The sequence below is a fragment of the Chinchilla lanigera genome, unplaced genomic scaffold (genome assembly GCF_000276665.1).
Source record: "Chinchilla lanigera isolate Chin_1 unplaced genomic scaffold, ChiLan1.0 scaffold00063, whole genome shotgun sequence".
Taxonomy (NCBI): Eukaryota; Metazoa; Chordata; class Mammalia; order Rodentia; family Chinchillidae; genus Chinchilla; species Chinchilla lanigera.
Genome location: NW_004955464.1, coordinates 6997957 through 7010361, shown reverse-complemented (window position 1 = coordinate 7010361; position 12405 = coordinate 6997957). Strand labels below are relative to the sequence as shown.

The window sequence follows — 12405 nt, the reverse complement described above, 5'->3', positions numbered from 1 at the left end:
TTTTGTGGCAGGGTTTCATTATGCAATTTAGATTGGCCTTGAACTCCTTGAACTCACTTTGTAGCCCAGGTTGGCCTTGAACTTGCAATGATCCTCCTGCCTCAGCCTCTCAAGTGCTGGTGTTATAGGTGTGCACCAGCATACCTGGTTTATAATTTCACTTTATTCTATTGTAATTCCATTTCAAGTTTTACTTCAATCATTACCATTTTTTATTTCTTTGCTCCGTTTATGTTTTTGCTTTTTACCAATTTCCTTTTTGCATTATGTTTGTAATACATCATTTGGGGTAGAATAGTTGATAGAAAAGGGGGCAAAACAATATATGCTTTGCTATCAATACAAGAACTGAGTAACAGAGGTGGTGTGATCAGTCACTAACAAACTGAAGCAGTGTGACTGATCATGACATGCATTTATTATCATACAGTGTTTGAACAGTTAGAAGCAAAGTTTATAATTTGTGCAATTTTGTTGTTATTATTATTACTATTATCATCATCATTATTTTGCAGTACTGGGGACTGAACCCAGGGTCTTGTTCATGCTAAGCAAGCACTCTACCACTACAGCACCCATACCCGGCCATTCAATACATTACTTTTAGTTAGTATATTGTGATAAGTGAGATTTGGATTGCATTGCTAAAGGGCTGTGTTATTCAACTAAATTGTGGAACTAAATTGCATGCATTTCAGAACAAGGCCCATACAAAGCAAGGGTTACCTTTAATATAATATGTAATTCAACGGGCCGGGCATGGTGGTACACACCAGTCGTCTCAGCACTCAGGAGGCTGAGGCTAATCACCATGAGTTTAAGACCAGCCTGAAATACATAATGAGACCTTACCTCAACAAAACAAAACAAAACAATACCCCACACATATTTTTTATTCAATTGTAAATTTATATGATTTAACTTTTTAAAAATTTAACTTTTAAAAATGGCTGTGTTTACCAGGCCTGGTGATACATATCTGTGATCCCAGCACTTGCAAGGCTCAGGCAGTAGTGAGTTCAAGGCCAGCCTGGGCTATATAGTGACTCAAGGCCAGCCTGAAACATATTGTGAAACCTTGTCTTAAAAAAATAAATACAACAAGATAAATATAAAAATGGCTGTGTTTAACAATCAGCTCATGAAGTTTCCTCTTAAAATTTATCATCTATCGTGAGTCAACATGAGCTGGTGGCAGCCCGTCATTACTGGCTTATAAACTCCTTGATTTTATGAGTCCTACCTTTCTTCAGCCAAAGTACATCTACACATTTAAACCAATCAAAAACACTATTTCCCTTCTACTCTGTATTTCTATAGTGCCTAGATCATAATTAGCACTCAGGATTTGTAGAATTGGGGTGAGTTCACATTCACCTCAGAACACATACAAATCCACATCATTCACTCATACAAACAAAGTTAGCATAACCAAATAAAATAATCCTTGTGAGTTACCATGTTGTAGTGGATACTGACTACTTGGCTGGCCTACTCTATACTATGAAATATTTTTATTTGGTGTTATGATTATGAGAGAATACACGGGAAGAATAGACAAGGGTATTTAAAAACTCTTAATTTTGGAGTTGCCAGAGGCAGATCAGAGATGAGAAACAATGTTTGGGCCAGGAATATAGCTCAGTGGTGCAGCACATGTTTAGCAAGCATGAGGCCCTGAATTACATTCCTGGTACAAAAAAAAAAAAAAAGAATGAATGAGGTTAAAAATATGAGAAAGGGCAAGGGAAGATAACTGAGTGTCTACTATATGCCTAGAACTTTCTTGATAATCTTTATAACCTTGCACTATATACACAAGAAAGGCAAGACTCAGAATTAGTGCTCTGGTCAGGCATGTGGCACACACAGCTATTCTGAGGGTGTGGTGGGAGAATCACAAGTTTGAGGCCAGCCTGGGCAACATAGCAAGACCTAGTCTCAAAGAATAAAATGCCTTCTTTCCTCCACCCTCCAGTCAAACACCCTGAAATGAGTGGAGCTGTGGCTGGAACTCGGATCTGCTCGCTCCACAGCTTTTTCTACCACACTGTGCTATCTCTGCGGTGTGGTATGGGACAGAACAGTGGGCTAAAAGAGGGCCTAACTGAACTGGATACCATGAGGCAAAGCCCACGGAATTCAAATGTTTAAGTTACAACTTCTCCCTCTGTCCAGTCCATGTGTACATCAGTAGAATCCAGGTTTCCAGCCTCTCATCCGGGTCTTTTCCATCATACTACACACGCCATACTGCCTCATGAATAATTCTTTCAAGAAACACATCAGAAACATTCCTCAGTGTCAAATGTGTCGAATACAGACTTACTGGAAAGAGAGATGGCAGTGTGAGTCATCTGGGACAGAATGTTAATAACAATAATTATGCTTATGAAATACCTCCTTGTGTTATTGTTCAGTTGCACTGGACTTACATGAAGGCACTTTACTTACACAATAAGTGGACCCCACGGTGTGCCCCTCCCTCCTGGTTGCCGAACATTCTCATCCCCAGTGTGGGAGGAGGTGTGGCAGTGCAGAAGCACCAGGGCCACTTGCAATCAGACACACCTGTGCTGCAATCTTAGCTCTGGAATCTTAGCTCTGCTCCTGCAGTCACCTTGGACAGGTAACTTCACCTCTGAACCTTGGTTTTCTAGTCTGTCAACATGTTGAGACAGCATTCATCATCTTTTCCCTCACTCCTGCTCCTCCTCTTGTCTTTGTTGCTTTGCCTAATAGCACTGGCTACCGAGTTGCCCAAGCTAGAAACTCAGGTCATCCTTGATTGCTCCTTCTTTTTCACACGCTAATTCAATCATGAGTTTGATGATTTTACCTCGCGCAAAATCTGTTTTCCCTACTTTACCTTAATTCAGATCAACATCACTTTTGCCTTAATTATTGTGACATTATTGTGGCCTCCCTGCTTCTAAATTTAGCAGTTAGAATGCCCCTTATAAAATAAAATTTTCTAATAACATTGACTAGATTAAAAGCTCTATTGCCTATTTAATAAAATTCAAAAATCCTTGCCAGAGATTATAAGGCCTTCCTTGATTTGACCTCTGCTGTCACTGCCCTTTAACTTTGTCTTCTCGGCCTCAGCTGAAATTATTCTTTTGGTTCTTCAGACATACGATGTGTTTCTCTTGCTTCTAATTGTTACACATTCTATTCCTGCTGCCTGGAACATTCTTTTCCTTCCCTCCCCTCCACCCAATTCATCCATCTCTAGGTCTCTGCTTAGAGTCACTTCCTTTATAAATCTTGTCTACTTCTAAATTGGGGTTAGATCCTCCTGATTTGTATTCCTACAACACACCATGCTTACTCTCTAATATCACAATTGCCTATTTTCTCATCAGCTTCTATGAGTAAAACTGAAACTCTGTATGAGTGGGTACAAGGCACCGTAGAACACAGTGCCTGATAAACAGAAATGTTTGACCAGCTACCTGAATGAATGATCTGTGCTTTCATTGCCCAGATCATCTAAGCCCTGGCTCCACATTCTAGCATGTGGTTTTGGCTTCTTTTCTGCCTTAGATGATCCTTTCGGGTTTAGGTGACCCGTACTCTAAGTAACTTTCGTACTCTAAGTAACTTTCAAGATTCTCCTCTTTACATTTTGTTATTATCAGCATCCTCTGCAGTTCCAACAAGGTCAGTTCATTCTTCACCCTCAAGGAGTTCAGGATATCTGTTGGTCAACTTTGACCACCACTCCTATTTGCCCAGAAAGATTCAGATAACAAAGAACTGGGAGGCCAAGGCAAGAGGACTGTGGATTTGAGTGAAGCCTAGGAAACCTAATGACTTTAGCAAAAGGTCTTGTCTCAAATTAAAAAATAAAAATAAAAAAGGGCGGAGGATGTAGTTTAGTGTGAAAGGCCTAGGTTCTATTCTTAGGACTGGAAACCAACCAACCAACAAATAAAAACAATTACTATTTAATGAATACCTCCTATGTTCCAAGTCCCTGTGTACATGTAGCAGACCTTAGCCTCATTCTATCAATGAGAAAAAAGTTCCTTCTGTTTATTTTTGTAGCAACTCAGGATTTGAATCCAGGTGTGTCTTATTCCAAAGCTTTTTCTACTATATAGTCTTGGAAGTGTTATGCCTTTTATCGCATCAGGTGTGTCAGAAGGACAGGAGTTGGCATGGAAAGGGTAGCAATGAGGCTTGATTCTTCGGGGGGTATTTAGTACTATCTAATATAGGCATCTTTTGACCTGGCAATCCCACTCTGAAGAAATTACCCTTCAAATACATCTAACATCATAAAATATATAAACAAAATTATTCACTTTAACGTCATAATTACAAAATACTGTAAACAACTTAAATACCTACATATGAGAATGGTTGACTACACTATAGCAGTGATTCTCAGTGTGGTCTCAGACCTCCTTTCCATACAAACTACATGGAAGCCCGAAGATCTTTTCTTTATGTGTATCGCATTTATTGATACTTATCATCCCATAAATTAAGCTAAGAAAACATTTACCGATTGGTTTAAAATAATAGTGAACCTACCATATACTCATATACAACTTATAATATGTAACTTATTTTACTGAACAGTAACTATATCTTCCAAAATAAAAACAGTGACAAGAGTAGTGGTGTTGCTAATTTTGCAAATCTCTTCAAACACAGTTGGATTCTCATATCTGCTTCTGCATTCAATGTGTTGGAATACATTGCTTTAGTTGAAGTATATGGAGAAAATCTGTCCTCATGTATATAGTTGGAAAATGGGGAATATTTTAATAATCAGTTCAGATACTGTGGATAGTTCTTCAATACTGTGTCAAAACCTGACAAGTGGTAATTTCTTTCCTTTCCTTCTCCCCTCTCCTAAATTTTTCCTTTTTTCTTTCTTTTAAGACAAGGTCTCACTATGCAATTCAGGCTGGCCTTGAGCTCACTTTGTAGCCCAGGCTGGTCTCAAATTCCTTAAATACACAATGATCCCCCTGCCTCAGCCTCCCAAATGCTGTGATTACAAGCATGTGCCACCACGCCCAGCTCCCCCTCCTACATTCTGCCACTTTCTTCCTCCTTTCTCTTTCTTCCTCCCCTTGTCCTCCCTCTCTTTTCTTTCACTGGGGATTGAACCCACTCCTTGAACATGCTAGGAAGGCACTCTACTACTGTATTATTACATCCTTAGCTCTGTTTCTTCTCATTTTGAGGCAAGGTCTGAGTAAATTGCCCAGGTTGGCCTCAAACTTTCCATCCTCCTGCCTCAGTCTCCAGGGTAGCTGGGATAAGCACACCCAGCAACAAATAGTTGTTTCTTAAAAGTTAATTGCAAATCTGGACTCTGAAACCAGTCCCACAAACATTTTTCATTCTGTTCCATTAAAACCCATTGATCTATGTTATACTTTAAGCGTCTATTTTCCCCAGACATGCTTTTGTAACATCATGCATTAGTCATTTGAAAAAATACTGGTTCACTAAGTCAAGTAAATTTTCCAAATGTTCACACATTTATCATATGACACTTTTAAAAAACTCCACAGCATTTGTTAATGTCACCACCTACTTTTTTTCAGAAATATTTGGGAAGCTTGAAAGTTATGGTGGTGAATATAATCTTCAAAGTTCTAGTATTTATTTGTTTGAAAGTTTTATCACTGAGAATAAATACAGTTAGTTGCCTTCACTGACATAATAGACTTCATTCCCTTCATTTTGTAGAATATATCTGCCAAATTCTTGGGTCTATATAATTTGTCTGTCCATCTTCCCACCCACCCAGGACTTTGCACCCAACTATGTTCTAGCCATTTATTTGTTTGTTTATTTAGGTTTTTTTGAGACAGGATTTTGCTATGAAGTTCAAGCTGGTCTTCAACTCACTATGTAGCACATGCTGGCCCTGAACTCATGGAGATCCTCCTGCCTCAGCCTCCTGAGTGCTGGCGTTTTAGGTGTATGACACCACACTTAGCTATTTATATGTTTTTGAGACAGGGTCCTGCTAAATTGCTAAACTGCCCAGCCTGGGGTCAAACATAATTCTCTTGTCTCAGTCTCCAAGAGGTGGGATTACAGGCATGTTCCACCATACCTGCTATATGCTGTTCCTTAAAGCTAAAATAATGTTCAGGTGAAAGTGTGTTTGTGTGTGAGTATGTATGTGTGTGTATTTTCTAGTTCTGTTCACTGAGAAGAGGGCAGATGCAAAGGCACCATAGTAGTAGTGAGGACACCTAGCATGTAGACCTTTATTTCTAATACCATTCTCCACTAAATGAAACTTAGGCTTCTACAGTAAGTGGGTGATGCTAGGGCTGGAGCCAGGAAAGTACAAGGTGAGCCTGGGATATCCTGCCCAGTGCCAGAAAGTAAAGGAAATCTTAAAAAAAGATGAAGAAATGTGAATTCTAAAACAGTCTGTGTATCCATATATAGTACATAAAGGTAGTAATGGTTATATCATTCTTAGAATAAAAAACAGTGAGTTTGATATAAATAAGTGATAAATGAATAAATGATGGAGAATAAAAAGGCTCTCCTATATAGTAAAGACAAAAAAAATGTATAAGGGATGATAATGATGAAATTAGAAAATTATTAATTGGCAACCACAAAAGTAATAATTGTTTCAAGAAAGAATCATCAATAAATGTTGAAGCTGGTGGGTAGTATTAAATGATCATTCCATAGGAAATTTATTAATTACAAGGATAAAATAGTTTTTTCAGTGGCAAAACTTGGCAGGTTACACCTGAAGTGAACAAAATGATGGTATAGGTATCAAATGCCTTCTGATAGACATATGATTCATGGTATACACATGTTCTGTAGTATTCCTGCCAAAAATACATATTCTGAACCTCATCACTAAGAAACATCTGATAAAGTAAAATTAAGAGAAATTTTACAAAATAAACATGCCATATTCCTCTTTTTTTTTTCCTTTTTGAGACAGGATTTCACTATGCAGTTAAAGTTGGCTTTTTTCAGGGGAGGTACCAGGAATCAAACTCAGGACCTCATGCTTGCCAGGCAGGCACTGTGCCACTGAGCTATATCTCCAGCCTCAAGCTGGTCTTGAACTCACTTTGTACCCTAGGCAGGCCTTGAACTCACAGCGATCCTTCTGCCTCAGCCTCCAGAGTGCTGGGATTACAGGCATGTGCCACCATGCCTGGCCTAGCCCATATTCTTAAAAAATATCTAAGTTATGAAAGACAAAGATTGAAAAACTGTTGCAGACTGACAAAAATTAAACTAGACAGATAATAATGTGTCATCTTGTACTGGATTATAGGCCAGAACAGAAAAATTATTTATTTTTATTTTCTTTTTCTATAAAATATAGTAGTGGGACAGACAACTGGTAAAATTTGAATAAGCTCATAGATGAGATCATAGTACTGTATCAGTGTTAAGTTTCTAATTTGATAATTATACTGTGATATTTGTACTCTGACTTTGTTTTCAACAAATACACTGAAAAAGTTAGGTATAGATAGATAAAAATAATTACAACAGTCTCTTTAGACATCCACATCTCTACAGAGATAGAAGAAATGTGGTGAGATAAGACTGAAAGGTGCACAGGATATATTTGGTACTACTTTTACACTTTTTCTTTAAAACTGAAATTATTTCAAAATGGCCAGGCATGGCCATTTTTGCACATGTCTGTAATCCCAGCACTCAAGAGGCTGATGATGCAAGAGGTCTGAAGTTTAAGACCAGCCTGAGCTACATAGACAGACCCTGTCTCAAAATACAGACAACAAAAAACAATAAAAGAAAAAAATTAAAGACATTCCAATAAACACGTAATATTTTGGACTATTTCTAACTATTACAATTAGATATTTTGTAAAAGAATAAAAATTTGGATCATCAATAATTAGGGATCATACAAGCAATAGATCATCTGGGGATCATCTGCATAATTTGGATCATGCAAGTGTTTTGTATTACTTAACATTTTTTATTGATACTGAATCATGAACAGTTTTCAATATTATTTAAAATTCTTTAAAAACAATTGTTAATGGATTCATAATATTTCCTTGCGTGGAGGTATTGTAATTTACTTTGTTTAGGGTTTTCCTTACATTTTTATAACACAAACACCTTTCTCATGTTATCTTTGTCCACACATTGGACTACTTCTTATGCTTGATTCCTAGAACAGGAATTACTTCATCCTTTTTTAAATGACTAGGGTGACCTAACAAGTTCCTAAATAGCCCCAGGTTCCTTTTTAAGTTTGAAGCGCTTTACTGACTTCTGGCCTCATTCAGGGCTTGGTAAGAGACTGTGAATTCTGGGTTAGGCTCTGGGCAGTGGTTGGCGATGACAGAGGATGTGAGTCTAGTTGGCAGCAGCAGGCTGCGCTCAGTTCTGGGGCTACATCTGTTGAGAGGATTCTTAGTTTTGGTAGGTCCTGAAGGTTAAGGGGAAAGCCTAAAATGTCACTGAGCAGATGGCATGCAGGCTAGGTAGATGTACAAGGCTCATTTCATACAAACTATCAACGTTGTAAAAACAGTAATTTGGAGATGGGTCATCAGAACGTCTGGATGAGGCGGCGGGGGTGCTGGAGAGCTTGATATCACAGAAATTTCTTTCGAGTAAGGAATCTGGTAGGGAGCACCCACTCTCTGGAGCTTCGACTTTACTTGTATATCAATGTTTACCTTGCTTCTCTGTTGCAGCCCCATTTCTCCCATTACCCATACCACGTTTCTTAGTCTGCTAAGAGTCGGACACAGAGAGTACCATGGATGGAAGTCCTAGGACTGAAATTCTATGAATTTCTCCTATTAGGAAGAAAAATCAGAACTGCAAATTTAAGCTCTTGGTTGTTGAATAAGAATGGTATAATTTTTAAAGGCTTACCTTTGCTTTAGTAATAAGAATCTATTTGGGAAGCCATACTGAAGACCTTATTAGCCCCCAAAGAAAGGTGATGCTGGTAAAAAGAGACACAATAAGCTGCCTGAGGAATTCTATGAGCACATTTTTGGGAAAAGTAATTGACCGCTGGAAGGATCTCACACTTGCCAAGCAGCCACCATGCCATTGAGCTATATCCCCGTCCACAATAATTTGTCTTTTTTTTTTTTTTGGTACTGGAAATCAAACTCAGGACCTTGCACTTGCCAGGCAAGCAGTGTGCTGCTGAGCTATATCTCCGGCCCTTGACTGACATTTTAATCACATTTTCTCTTCCATCCCATTCCATTAACAGTACTAGGGCTGAGACTGACTCTAGAAACACAGAAACGAATCAAACACTCAGGATCACAATTTGCTAGTAGAGACACAAGTGAACAGATATTGACACTGAAGTGAGAACAGTTACAAACTGGGAAGCACAAAGGTTAGTAAGATCAAGGTTAGTAAGAAGAGGTTTTGTGCCTCCCTTTACACAAACTTTTATACAGTACTCATATACAAATAAATAATCATTCATTCCTCTTCCTTCCCTTCTTACTTTTCTTGCATTATACCTATAATTTATTTGGCATATACCCTAGACCAAATAGAGTGGCATTAGAATTGAAGAAGAAAAAGAAATTTAAAAAGCTGTGGAATTTATCAGGCTTTGTGACCAATTATCTAGGGGTAAGATATAAGAGTTAAAGATGACTCTCAGAGTCTTGGATTTGGCCCTACATGGACGATGGTGCTATTCACCAAGCCAGGAAATGGGTATCTTTTTGGGTCACATTTTATTTTGAAATGAGGGTTTCTCTACATCGCCTCCAGAGTAGCTAAGACTATAGATGTGTGCCACTACATCTAACTTGGTCCAGATTTTAAAGAATAAATTTAAAAAGCAAAGGAAGTTTTGCCAGGGTGACCTTAAACTCACCTGAGGAAGCCATACTTTGACTAGTGGCTTTCTGCTAGTACCACTGCTGAGACTGGTTCTAGGAACACATCCAAAGGATGTACATAGTATAAAAATGAAACTGGGGGGGCTGGGGATTTAGCTCAGCGGCAAAAGCGCCTACCTGGCAAGCGCAAGGTCGTGAGTTCGGTTCCCGGTACCGGAGAAAAACCAAAAAAAAAACAAAAAAAAAAAAAAAACAAAAAATGAAACTGGGGAGCTGTATCAGGATGAGAATAAAGAGATATTTTAGAGGCACTGGATAGTAGTGAAAATCATGTAAAATCGAGAGTGGGGTAACCAAATTGACAGTAGGTCAAATAGAGAGCAGGGTAACCCTAGGTCAAGGTAGACTAAAATGAAAAAGATTTATAGTAGAAGAAAGGAGAGCAAATGGGAGATGTTTCAGAAGTAGAGAGCAAACTGGATAGAGAGAGCCAAAATAATGGGACAAAACTGTGGCAGACCAAACAATTTTAGGTAAACTACTCTGATTAGGGAGTTGGCGATGATAAAGGCAGTCGCAATCAGCACAGGATTTGACTAGAAGGGAGAAAGTGTGAAGCAAGAGGAAACTGGTCTTGGGAACAAATGACTCATCTTCACGTAGAAGCTACACCCTGGGTAGCATGATTATTCATACACAAATGCAGATCTCCTGCCCTAGTAGTGATCTTGGCTTGGAAAGCATAGTGCTAATGCTAGGTTGCCAAACTGATCTAAATTAAAGGGCTCATGTCTCTAGATTGAATTTTTTTTTTTTTTTTTTTTTTTTTTTTTTTTAGCAACAGTAGCTTACCCTTACACCACTTTGTTAGCATTGCTGGAAGGACTGTTATGGTATCAGACAGGACTGAAGGAAATTCAGGATCTACTTCCAGCTGTTCCTTAGGTGGGCTGTACTCCCCCTGTAAAATGGTGGTGGTGTAGTACCTAATTCATAGAGTTGCCGTGAGGATGAATCACAATTTTCTTCCGAGCCCGTTTCCCTTGTTATAAAAAGGGGATAGTGATTTTTTTTTTGTAATGTGACTCAGAAGTATGTGGCAAATGCACACTGAGGATCGTGCAGGCACAGTTTTCATTGATGAGAAGAGAGCTGCTAGGTTACAGTTTTTCTAGTTGGCTGCTCAGTTATTACTTGAACTTTTCCTAGAGAACTTATGTAATTTTCTCATCACGATTTATTATTATTAGGCCGTACCCTAAGGAAGGGTAAGATTGCCTTTTAGTATTTTTATACACAGAAATATGCCGATTCTATGTTGATATCTGTTGTGCAATAGACTGTCAAAGGATCCAGTGTACTAGGCTCTATTCTTCAGTGGAGGCACGTTATATAAATCCATTTGTTAAAATCTGGGAAATTTTGATTAGACCAGGAATGATGAAGAACGTTTAATTCTCCTTTAACAGGAATACACTTACATGCACCTCACCCTGAAAAACAAAAACAGATGGGTATAATCTAAACAAAGACTGAGAGTTAGGGTGTTCTGCAATTGAAAAAAAATTGGAACTCACATTTACTGAGTACTTTCTATAGGCGAGTCCTTCCATCCCCAATCTTTACATCCGGCAAGGGAGGCAGGAGAAATCTGAAGTTCAAACTGTTACGTAACTTTCCAGGGTCATAAAACTATACGTGTTGGAACTGGAATTTGCATATCAGGATCTGCCACCAAAGACTGCTCATTCTAGTATACCACTCTGAAAAAAACAGTGTGTTTGGAAAATTTAAGAGCCAGAGGATTCGGAGAATTTTTCTGCTTCTCTTCTGCAGGTCTTTTGTTTTGGGTTCTGACAGTTGCAACCCTACAGGCCGGTTAAACGCAGAGCATCTGTAAACACAATGATTCCACAGCACCCTCTCTGCATACAACCATTTCCTTCCTTCAGAGCCTCACCTCGGACGTGGCAGGGATGCAGGGGTGGGTGCAGAGGTGGGCGAACAGAGGAGGGAGGGAGGGAGTTAGGAAGAGAATGATTCTTTTCTTTAAGTTGTTTATGCAGTTCAGGACAACCCGTTCGCGAGTCTCTTCTCTTGCTCAGCATATTTTTTCCCCCAGTTCTGGGAGATTAGGGGTTAAGGGTTTGTTGTCTGTAAATTTTTTCTACAATGATATGCACAGTACATGCAAAAAAGTTAAGGTCAAAGGCGATTCCTGTATTTCTTTTGGAAGGGGATTTATGCGTGTGCGTGCGTGTGTCTGTATGTATTTGGGGGGAAAAAAGGTTTGTTCTGGGTCACTCGTCCAGACACACCAAAGGGATCAGAAGGGAACCCTCTCTCCCCTTGAGAGATGGAACGGGGAGACTGCCTCACCCTCCGCTCTCAGGTGCGGGTTCCAGCGGCTACAGCGTCCACGTACCTTCTGGAGACAAGGGAAAGGTGCTGGGTTCTGGCGAGGGTGGGACCGCCCGGGGTTGCAGGGAGCCGCGGGCTTCCGCTCCCGGGAAGCGTCGTCAGGGGCGGGCGCGGCTGCGGGCGGTGCTGGGCGCGCGGGGCCCCCGCCACC

At 39.5% G+C, this 12405-nt stretch overlaps 1 long non-coding RNA gene across 3 annotated transcripts in view; it reads right to left on the bottom strand.

Moving 5' to 3' along the window:
- LOC102021950 overlaps positions 1–12395 on the bottom strand; it is a 33517-nt gene extending 21122 nt beyond the window's left edge. For 2 of the 3 annotated variants that reach the window (XR_263208.2, XR_001236684.1), the window contains exons 1-2: positions 12259–12395; positions 11411–11596 (exon numbers count right to left, since the gene is read on the bottom strand). This is a non-coding gene — a long non-coding RNA (uncharacterized LOC102021950). Of the gene's footprint in view, positions 1–11271; positions 11327–11410; positions 11597–12258 lie in introns of those variants that run through there. The other variant, XR_001236685.1, reaches the window with a different exon arrangement.
- Between the last annotated feature and the right edge of the window lie 10 nt (positions 12396–12405).